The sequence below is a fragment of the Capricornis sumatraensis genome, chromosome 13 (genome assembly GCF_032405125.1).
Source record: "Capricornis sumatraensis isolate serow.1 chromosome 13, serow.2, whole genome shotgun sequence".
NCBI classification, from domain to species: domain Eukaryota; kingdom Metazoa; phylum Chordata; class Mammalia; order Artiodactyla; family Bovidae; genus Capricornis; species Capricornis sumatraensis.
The window spans coordinates 8,145,762-8,157,800 of NC_091081.1; positions in this window are offsets into that span (position 1 = coordinate 8,145,762).

Genomic DNA, 12,039 nt, shown 5'->3' on the forward strand with positions numbered 1-12,039 from the left:
TGTTTTCTCCTCCATTTCTGATGATCTCATGGAGCTGGCTATATTAGAAAGATGACACGAACAGTTAAGGTGGAACTCATTTTTCCACCTCCTCACTTTTGAAGGCCAGGTTGTTTATTCTCTTCCTTATGGGGCAGTGACTAGCAGATTATTCATACCGTGATTAGTCAGCCCTGGTTCCCTCGTCTCACATCCTCCCCTTCCCTCACTGCCTCTGATCACAGGGTCCTGACACGGCTGCTTTCCTCTTTCCTCTTTCCTGCTACCATCACAGCTAATCCCCATTGCATCTTCCTTCTTGCTTCCCACTCCATTCCTAATAATAGCTTTCATACCATCTACAGCAATGACTAACATTTTTATTGTTATTTACTCCTTAGAGAGTGCTTCCTCAAACTTTTCCTTTATTGGCACCTCATGACCATCCTGCAATCTTTTCTCTTAAATCTTTGCTAAGGCATATGTTTGAGCGGTTAGTAATTAAATGCATATAGACAAGGGGTGGACCTGTCGCTCCAACCCAGTTCTCCTTACCCCACTTCTCATGACCTTTCTACCCATGTTGTAAATGGCAGCTCTTCTTATGCATTGCCTCTCAGCAGTAGTGGTCAAGTGATGAAAAGTCTTGGATTGGTGGGTCCATGCAAAGAGAGTCTATCACATGCGCCTAATTGAAACAGAGACCATGGGGCTCAAACCAGTAAAGAGGGTCCTTGCTGCAAAGTAGGAATGAACCAAGGTCCTCAGATATTCACGCTTATAAACACGTGGACTCCAAAATATTTTCTCTTCTAAACTATTCTTCAAACTGAACAAACTTTGCAGGGGTTCATAAATAATGAACAGCTGTCATAGCAAACCTTTTCTTCCTCTGGAGTGTTCTGTCAGAGCTTGTGTGCTAAATGCTTCACCAAGGGAAGCAATCCATGGGTGGACGCAACCACGCAGATCAGAGACGATCAGCTTTCTTTCCAGTGTGTCAATGTCTTGTAGAATGGCTTTAGATAAAGAACGAAGCAGCAGGCAGAAAACCGTGAACTCCAGAGGCTGGCTGAAGCAGAAAGGTGAACAGGTGGTAGCAATACAACCATTATTTTTTTTTTCCCCAAGGGATAGTCAAGTTTGAAAGCTTTTCAAAGCATGTGAGAAGCACCACACAGAGTAGTTCAGGTCAAGTTTTCAGCTTATAAACTTGGGTTTCTCACATTATTTCTTGACTTTCTTTGAAATCACTGGCATCTACAATAACACTTCATATTATTCAGATTTCTTTTTATTTTAGCCACTACACAGGCCACAGTCAGATATAAAACTTTAGGAAAAAAAAACCAAACACGTCTTTTAGCTTCAATTTAAGCTTCTCTGGTAGCTCAGTCAGTAAAGAATCTGCCTGCAATGCAGGAGACCCAGGTTTGATCCCTGGGTCAGGAAGATCCCCTGGAGAAGGAAATGGCAAACCACTCCAGTATCCGTGCCTGGAATTCAGGCTTCTCTAGTGGATCAGCAGTGAAGAGTCTACCTGCCAAATAGGAGATCTGGGCTTGATCCTTCAGTCAGGAAGATCCCCTGCAGAAGCAAATGGCAACTCACCCCAGTATTCTTGTCTGAAGAATCCCATGGACAGGCACCTGGCAGGCTACAGTCCGTGGAGTCACAGAGTTGGACACAATTTAGCGACTAAACAGCAGCAGCAGCTTCAGTTCAATATATTCAACATTTCATCAGGTGTTTCTAATTTCTTCCCATGCCCAGCCAGTTGTGTGGTGGACAGTGCAAAGAAAAGGTCTTAGTGCTTGGACTCCACCAGGCTCCTCCATCCATTGGATTCTCCAGGCAAGAATACTGGAGTAGGTTGCCATGCCCTCTTCCAGGGGATCTTCCTGACCCAGGGATTGAACTCACATCTCTTACATCTCCTGCACTGGCAGGTGGGTTCTTTACCACTAATGTCACCTGGGAAGCCCACTTTATGGAGATATACAAACTTGTAAATGTCCCTTATCCTTGATCTTCTGCCATGAGATTTTCAGTGCAATGTGGTATTTATTCAGCAGTGTAACTTGTGCAGGCTAAAGACAATAGAGCTGGATAACCTTTTAAGATAACACTTTACTTCTTTCAGTTATGCATGCATGTATTTCTTCATTCAATCAGTCATTCAGATATTTCCTGGGTGCTTCAATGGTGTGCCACCTGCTGGGGACGCAGCGCTGATGGAGACAGACAAGAATCCCTGCTTTCAAGAAAATAGTGACTGCGCTATATTCAGTGCCTCAGGAATAACCAAGAAGAAAAAACAAGCATTACATTTTTGTTTTCTGTAAAATGGAGCCATATACGACAGAGGATGAGATGGTTGAATGGCATCACCGATGCAATGGATGTTGAACTTGGGAGAACCTGGGAGACGGTCAGGGACAGGGAAGCCTGGCTTGCTACAATCCATGGGGTCACGAAAAGTCAGACACAAATTGGCGACTTAAAAACAATGAAATGGAGCCATATTCACAAACAAGAAGCCTGCTGCTCCGTTGGCCTCAATATGTATTGTTTGGCCTCGATGGTTGAAAAGATTAATATTCCTGTTTTTCAAGTTTCACTCCCTTTCCAGCATGGCTCTCTGCATCTTGCTTTGTCATATATGCCTGAGCTTCTTCTCTTATTTGGCGCTTGTGGCTCCTGGGGGTTTTGGACTTTCAGATGTTTGGACTTAAATCCTGAGCATTTAAAAGCTGTGAAGGAAGGACAAGTGAGAGAAGGGTTTTTGGATCCCAGAGAAGGATGGGGAAGTCAGGAATGCGTTTCCCAAACATAGGCTGGAAAGAGGTTCCCCTCCAGCCCGAGGGAGAGGGAGTGAACAGGCTTGGGCAGCTCTGCTTCCTGGGAGGGAGTCATAGGGATGTGGAGCAAGATGGCTCTGTGGGGCCGTTAGTCAGACTGGTCCGTAGGGAAGTCAGAAGATCCTCCCAACGTAGCCCTGCACAGTGCAGCAGATGGGGCCGCGGCAGGGCTATCAGGAGGGCCAAAGATTGATATCTGAAGATCATAGAGTGCTAAACCATGGGCCATTCCTGGACCTGGCCTGCACTCCTTGACTTTTCTGTACCATGACCCTGAGGTCAGGGGGATACGTGAATATCACGGAGGGTGTGTTTTGCCAGCTGGCATAGCACTTGGATTTGGCAGTTCCACTGTGTACTTGAGGGCTTCTCAAGTGGCGCTCAGTAAAGAACTTGCCTGCCCGTGCAGGAGATGTTAGAGATGTGGGTTTGATCCCTGGGTAGGGAAGATCCCCTGGAGAAAGGCATGGCAACCCACTCCAGGATTCTCGCCTGGAGGAGCTCCATGGACAGAGGTGCCTGGTGGGCCACAGCCCATGGAGTTGCAAAGAGTTGGACACGACTGAAGCGACTTAGTATGCACACACGCACTGAGTCCTGACTAATCGGGAAAATGGTGTTTCAGGGCCATGTCAGTCAGTGGACAGAGATTGCCACTTGTTTGACTTTCTTGCAGAAGGAAGCTTCCATCATGTTCCATGAGAGTGGATGAATGGAAAACTGGAAATGATCCTATTTTCCCTTGTAATCTGTCTCAGTTGCTGCCATTTGCTGAAGGACTTGGCCTGTGACCTCTCTGTTCTTTTGTAAATTTTTCTGGCAGTTCTTTCCCTTTGCTGATGTCTTCCTCATTCTCAGATGCCTTGGTTCAGTGTGGTCACAGGGAGCGTTTCTAAGACCATAATTCTCTTTCATAGTTGGGCTGTCAGTGTTGCCCCTTGATTCTCAGTCTCACAGACGCACCTTCTTTCTACCACTCTCTCCTTGTCCCTCTATTCACTCCCCACAACTCTGGCCACTTAGCTGCTCTAAAACACTCCCTCGGAAGGCTGGTGTCCAAAGTGTGCTCATCAAACCGGCAGGGTCAGCAGCCCCTGGGGACTTGTTAGAAATGCAAACCCTCAGGCCAGACCCTAGACCCAATGAGTCAGATGACTGTGGGTGGAACCTCACTGTCTGCATTTTTACAAGCCCTCCAAGGAACTCACATGCTTGCTGGAGTCTGAGAACCACTGTTGGCAAAGGAAGCCCTCAAAGAATGAAGTGTCCCATGGCAGAGAGCGAAAGGACGTGTCCCCTGGCGTCAGAGGACAGCTGTTCTTTATGAAAAACATACACACTCTAACCCAGGAGTGAATCTTCCAACTCTCTTAGAAAAGTTGCAGCTAATTTCCTCTTCACATCAACCACAGTTAAATGTTTTGACCTCCTGAGCAACTTTTCAGGAGGCTCCTAAAGTCTAGAGATTTCACTTTATTTTTAGTCTCCCTTGCCACAGTTTCTCAGTGACTGGATTTTCTAACGCATCATGAGTATTTTCATTGATCTATGCTGAATGTTATTTGATCGTCTTAGCGCTGGTAAAAGAGAAAGAAAGAGAGGAAAGAGGGAAGGAAGGAAGGCAGAAGGAAGGAAGAAGAAAAGAAGAAAGAGAGCAAAGAAAGAGAGAAAGGAAAAAAAAGAAAGAAAGAAAGAAAGAAAGAGATTTGCCTTTGCAGAAAACATGTGGAACGATAAACGGAAATTTTTATGTGGAGTGTTATAAAAACATTATAGTGTATTTTGGTCATTCTGCATGTTCTTCATGAAACTCTTCAAAAAAAATAGAGTGCAGAAAGATGAGATTTTAAAAAACTGAAACCTGAACAAATTTAATATTTCCAACAAGAGAGTCAACAATCGGCAGGACTTATTTTAGCTTCCATGTTCATATAACATGCAGAGATTGCTGTTTACAAGTTTATATTGTCACCCAGCAGGCTAACATGAATGGTGTGCTTCACTTCTTCTCAGACAGCAAAGTATTGATTTTGCATCACAAAGGGAAAATATAAATGCAGGTCTTTCTAAGATGACCTCAACCACAATGTTAGAAAATTGCTAAGTGTTAGAAATCCCAAGTACATTATTGGCAGAGCGCAGAGGTTCGCAATTTGTGACACATAGTGTAAAATCCCTAGACTCTGTTTTTAATAATCAAACTGAATCAAGATGATGGGGCCATTTAAATCACTATTTAAAAAAAGCACACAAAACAGGACCATCAAACATCCAGGGTGATACATTTGAAAGGATGTCAACTGTCCATAGAGATGACGAAGCATGAATCGTGAACATTCTCGAAGCTGAAAATAAAATTCCCAGTGGGTCAATGATTGACTCTAAAGAAATCTGGTTCCTGAATCTGCCCCAAATACTGATTCTTATTAAAAGTACATTTGGGATGAGGGCTGCATCTTTCAATATATGAAAAAAGTTGACTCCTATGTTCTAGTAGTTCCGTTTTGAATATGTCCTTCTCTTTTGTAGCAGTAACCAGCCACTCAGAGAAACTGGCATCCTGATGTGCATTGAATTTTAGCTGGTGGTGCTGTTTTATATCAGCTTTTGCTGGCTTTTGTCTTCTCTTTTCATTTCCTTGAGGGAAAGGTGGTATTTAGGCATCAAATTATTGTTTTAAAACAAAGGATGGGGTTATTGATCAGGAGCAGTGAGAAGATTTACTTTATTACCAGAATTAGATTGTTTTGAAGCAATTCATCCGAAAGGAAGCCACGTAGAAACATTCATGTTTCAATCAGGAGAAAAGTAAATATTGTTTGTTTATGAATAAATACACTAAAGGAAAAATAAGGCATTGTAAAGTGCAGAGCAATTGTGTTTGAGTCTTTTCCTTATAGTATTTGCCAACATGACTAATTTTGTGTTAGATGCTAAATCAGGTTGGATTTCCAATTTGACAATGTTCCTCCTTCTTTCTCCCACCACCCACCACCCCATCACCTATCCCTCGCATCACTTTGTCATCTGGCCTATTTACTTGGAGGATGTGGGCATCGTTCAATTAAAAAATTACCTGCTATAGGCGAATAAATGAGCTGGGTAGGAAGTGAATGAAGTGGAAGAAAAGTGGGCTCCTGAGAGTAAACGGAAGTGCAGAACTCAAGGAGCTAACAAGTTAGCGCTGATGCAGACATAGATGCTTAGAGTTATAACCCAGGGCACAGCATATAATAGAACTACAGACATAGTTTTGTGGCCTCATTCCATGGTATGGAGGGGATGCATGTTTGTTTCATAGAAGAGATGGTTTTGAACTGGACCTTAAAGTAGAGACCGTATTTGAAAGGTGACGATGGAAAGACATGAAGATAAGAAAGATGGATAACATGGCTTATGGACAGGAATGTATATGTCATGATTTATGGTTGTGGAAGAATCATTAATTTAAAGATAAAAACTCAGACTATAACAAAGACTTTAATAAAGGGGTTAAAAAAAGACAATGAAAGCTAAGTGTTTGGCAAAAAGCCTCAAAGATGGACAGCATGGATTTGAGATGGTTAGTTACACCTTCTCACCCATCTCCTCTACCCCAGTGACAATGGCACTGTTCTACTTGAGAAATACATTGTCTAGTCTAGAAGCCAAAAGGCAGGGGTGGTCATCGGGGCATGGATTCCAGGAACTCTGAGCTCTATCAATCTGTCAATAAATCACCAAAGCATCCAAAAATCTCAGGACACTGTTAATCAAATGGACACTCAGTGTATATGCTGTTTGTATTATTTGTCCAAAGCAGTTAAATTCAGATTTAACATTTCATAAGCAAAATTAGCCAGGTCACTGAAACAAATTTTAGAATTAAATGTACTGGATATTTTGGAATCATGTAGACCCAGCCTATACAAAAAAAAAAAAAAATCCTGGCCAGTGAGTTGGCTGGAATTCTTATTAAACAAAAGCCATAGCACTTTGTCATGGGGTTGAGTTCAGTTTTCCTACCACATCTTTTTTGCAAGTGAGTCACTAGAACAACATCCTGACCCCACAGTATGTTACCAACAAAAGCACATCTTTATTTTTCTCTGGTTTCTCTTTGCAGCCAAGCAAGGCTCTGGCCATATTATATTCATCAGCAAGAAATCCCCAAATACCAAGCAGCATACCAGCATCTGCATGGGCCGTGGATTCAGGACAGCTTTCAAATCCTGGAAGAGAGACTCAATCTCTCTCTCTTCTTGGGCATGCTCTAGAGCAAACAGTGATTTCACTGACCCATGGCCAACGTAATACTTTGTTTCTCTGACACAGAAGGGGATCTCCAGCAGGTCTTACTTGTTGAACATGGCTGTGTACAGAGCACAAAACAGGAAACTGGCCTTTGCAATGTGCAGAAACAAATCTTTGGCTTGGGTGTACGGTCTTGTTGAAATCTCTCAAAGCCGGCATTCCCACTGAGACTTACTCTGAGTGTTTACATGTTAAGACCAGATGAAACTATTTCCCTTTTCCAAGTCAGCACTGCTGTGCTAAGAGGTCAGTCAACAGTGTTTACCATTAGCAGTGGACATTGCAACCCTCAAAAAATTGTGTACTGGTGTTGAACAGATGGAGACTCATTTATCAGCCTCTAGGAGGCTGAGTATCCATACAAGTAGACCTTGATGAGGGAGTAGTGTTTTCATTGAGCTTGATCCCAGATTACAGCAGTGCAGTCTCCTCCGCAGTGAGCTCCTGAGTGGCCAGCGAGGACCAGCATGAGATGGACAGGCATGCCAGTTGGGTTTGACTCAGGGTAAGGTGTGGCTTTCCATACACATCCACAAGCCTGGTGCAGCCAGAAGGAGTAGACATGGGCTTTTGTTGTATTTAAGCCAATGGTTTTTTTCTCCTCTGAAAAGCAAAATAAGAAATTCTCTGAGTCCTTAGACTGAAGGAAGACAGAAATCATAATCATTCTTTGAGATCTCCTGAACAGAGAACCTAAAGGTCTAAAATAGTTTATGGTGGGAAAAAAAAAAGCATATTTAGCTCCACTATTGACCTAGTATTGAAACATGGTTCATCTACTCTTTATGTTAGGCTAGAATTAAAAGACAGCATCTGCAGACAACATCCAAGAACATCCTAGGTTCCCCCTCACCGCCCCCGCCGGCACCATTGTGCTCTCTATGTCTTTAAAAATTTTCTCATTGCATAAAAAGATCTAAGATCCTCCAGAGGATATGTTTTGATTATTTTTTTCTTTCATTTCCCTACCTTTAAAGGGAGAAATTCTTAACCAATGTTGACAGTTGAGTCTCCTTGGAAGTCTTTTGGGTTCATCTTCCTCTGAAATGATTAGAAGATCTAGATTCTCAGGTTCCGTAAAACTCAGGGTGTCCTGCGTGCTTTGTTTCCTGATACGTTTGGCATAGAGCTCTGCTGCTTACATGACATGGATGTAAGTTCAAATCTTGGTTCTCCCATTCCTAATTGTGCGAACCTGGGCAACTTATTGTTGGGAGACAGTTTCCCATGGTTCTCTGTGTCTTCACATCTTTCAGGCAGAAGGAGCGACTGTTTTTGTTTTAGACTGTTTCAAGCATGTTTCTTAGTAAATAACCTTTGAAGAAAGAGACAACGTCTCCTTCTGGGACAAAGGGCTGGCGTATTTTACAAAAATTCCTGTAATGCATTATTCAATTCTTGTAATTCAATCTACACTGTGCAGGTTTCACCCAACTCTGTGTTGCTCTGTGGGACTGGGATTCAGAAAATTGGCCAAAGAAAATGCTGGTACTCTGTCTATTGCTACGACTGTGCATAATCATGTCTCTGACCCAGAAGTCTCCTGCCTTCTGCAAGCTTCGATGAAACTAGTCTAACTTGTTAGCTTTCATGTATGGTAACATATCAGACCCTGGACAGTTTTGGACACCCTTGAGAGTCCCTTGGACTGCAAGGAGATCCAACCAGTCCATTCTGAAGGAGATCAACCCTGGGATTTCTTTGGAAGGAATGATGCTAAAGCTGAAACTACAGTGCTTTGGCCACCTCATACAAAGAGTTGAATCATTGGAAAAGACTCTGATGCTGGGAGGGATTGGGGGAAGGAGAAAAGGGGACGACAGAGGATGAGATGGCTGGATGGCATCACTGACTCGATGGACGTGAGTCTGAGTGAACTCCGAGAGTTGGTGATAGACAGGGAGGCCTGGCGTGCTGTGATTCATGGGGTCGCAAAGAGTCAGACACGACTGAGCGATTGAACTGAACCCTCAGTTTCCTCATCTGTAAAACAGAGTTAAACAGTACTGACATATTTGTAGTGAAGAAACTAAGCTAACGCAGGAAGTGTTGAGATGTGGGTTCGATCCCTGGGTTGGGAAGATCCCCTGGAGGAGGAAATGGCAGATCACTCCAGTATTCTTGCCTGGAAAATCCCATGGACAGAGGAGCCTGGCAGGCTACAGTCCATAGAGTCGCAAAAAGTTAGGCAGGACGTAGCGACTGTGCACACACACACAATCTTATACTAAAAAGCCCCCAAGAAATATTTGCTATCATTGTTATTAAAGTGATACATTCACCTGCTAACTCAAATGTGTCAATTCTTATGTGTAGTCTTATTTTGAAAGAGAACTTCTGTTCAGAAATTCTGTTAAGAAATGTATAACTTCAAGATATCCCTCCTCAAGTGTAGTTACTTTTGAAATCAATTTCTTTCATCTGTGAGATTCACACTTTCTTTTCTCAGCTTTTTGCAGCACAATTTTGTATAAAATCTTGGATGGATCTAATGTAGAAACTTACATTCAAAAACAAAACTAAAAACACTTCCTTTATTTGTATCCATGGAAAGAAATGAGTAAAAGGAGATTTGTAGAATAATTTTCTTAGTTTAGTTTGACTTATGATTAAAATTTTAACTGCTAAAACATCTTGCCTTTATTCCTCAACAGAACTGGGTGAAGGCACAAGGATAAGGTGGTTTCATCTGAACATATCAACATGATCACTGAGAGCTTACATGTCATATGTAGCTTTATTGCTGCCTTTGATATATGGAGATGAGAAAGACATACATTGTAGAGATAATTGTTTTGTTTTTCTATTTTAGTAAAATTGTTTACAACATTGTGTTAATTTCTGCTGTACAAAGAAGTGAGTTAGCCGTATGTATACATAATATCTCCTCCCTCTTAGACCTCCCTCCCACCTACCCATCCTGTCACAGAGCACCAAGCTGACCTCCTTGTGCTATTCTGCAGCTTCCCACTAGCTAGCTATTTTAAACATAGTGATGTATATACCGGAGTCCTAATCTCCCTGTTTTTCCCCCTCACCACCCCCACCTTGTCTGCATGTCCAGTCTCTCCATCTGTCTCTCTATTCCTGCCCTGCAAAAAGGTTTATCAGAACCATTTTTCTAGATCCCACTTATAGGTAATATTCGATATTTGTCTTTCTGATTTACTTCATTCTGTCTGACAGATTCTAGGTCCATCCACATCATTACAAATGACCCAATTTCATTCCTTTTGGTGACCGATTCTTACGATGCCTCCTTGGATCCCTTTGATCTACAAGACAAGCGTCACAATTGTTTGTCCAGGTTTTACAGGCTCTTCCACTCTGTCCAGCTTTCCCTTGAGTACGTCTTCTACTTGAACTCTTTTACTTCTTCATAGGTCCCTGGACACTTTGTGCTCTTCAGCTTTGCTGTATATTTTAGACCTGTGTCTATCCCTTCTTTCTGTCCAACACAATCCCATTCAGCCCTGAAGGGTCAGTTCAAGTTTCTCTTTCTCTGGGAGCCTTCCTTGCTTTATCCAAGTATAAGTGTCTGATCCTTTCTTTGCCCAACTCACATTTTTAGTTAATATCACTATTCCTACCTTAAAGGATCACTCTGGATTTATTTGGCTATGGTCTACTTGACCTAACTGTTTGCTAGTTGCTTAAGGGTAGAGATTGTCTTATTAATTTTTTTATGTCTTCTTTGACATGCACAGTGCCCGGCAGATGTAGATTTTTTTCTACCAATGGGGAATGCAATGGGACTGGTCAGCTTTTTAAAGATTTAAGCCATAGGATTTGTTTCATTGGTGCTTGGTTAAACCTCAGAGTTTCTCAACACTAGTTGCTCACTGGAACACATAGAGAGCTTTGGAAAAATTTCCGGTGTGTGAGCCCAGGGACATTGACCACACCTAATCTTCATGGATTTGGATTTAGTTGGTTTGAAGTGGAGTCCAGGGACTGTTAATAATAATAGTAATCACTTACATAGCTCTTACTATAAAAGGCAGTATTGCAGGCACTGTTTTAAGCACTTCATTTGCATTAATTTATAAGCATTTTTTTTTTGAAAGCCAATGTTGAGAACCACTACAGTCTGGCTAAAAGGCTAGAAAATATAATCACTGAGGTTGAAGTAGAATAATGACCCAGAATGATAGAACTAAGCTGGATTATGTTAGCAGAGTCTGTATTTTTTCTTTGTTTGTTTGTTTTAGTTTTTAATTAAATAGGGGAGTAAAAAAGCAATCCAATCCAAGTGGGTACACTTGTGATGAGTTGTGGTTAGACCAGAAGGGATTTTCAGCGGCTGCAGGAAGAATTCAGACTGCAGAAGGAGATGTTAAGCCTTAAGAACCACCTTTCTAGCTGAAGGTCCAATTCTCATGAGACAGCACTTTATTAACCAATTTGCCATAAAAGTTTGTCTTTACTTGCTGGAGCTTTTCACTTCTGAAATGCAAAGGCTAATCTGATTTGACATCTTTGCAGTTACTTAAAAGAAGTGTAACATCTGGAAAAAAAGAGACTGTAATGAGGAAAGTAAAGGGATGTTATAAGAGATTGGACTGAAAATGGCCCTTGGTTAAAATAGTAAGTGTAGAGCAGTAAAAGGGGGAATTTTATGTACCATATTTAATTATAAAAACTTTTTTTTCATGCAAAACACATTATAAAAATAGTTTGCTTTTGCATTCAAACATATTTTTCTAACTTTCTTGAGGAGCGTGATTAGTATGGTTTGGGCCACCCTCAGTACTGCTCATAGACTCCTCGCTACCCTTTCTGGGTGTTTTTTTGTTTCCTCCCATCCACTCTTTCTGCCTGCCAGTTATCTGTCACCACTTACCCCAGTTGTGCAGGGAGAGTGAACCTCAGTGAGGCAAGGCACACACGGCCCTGGACCTGGAAG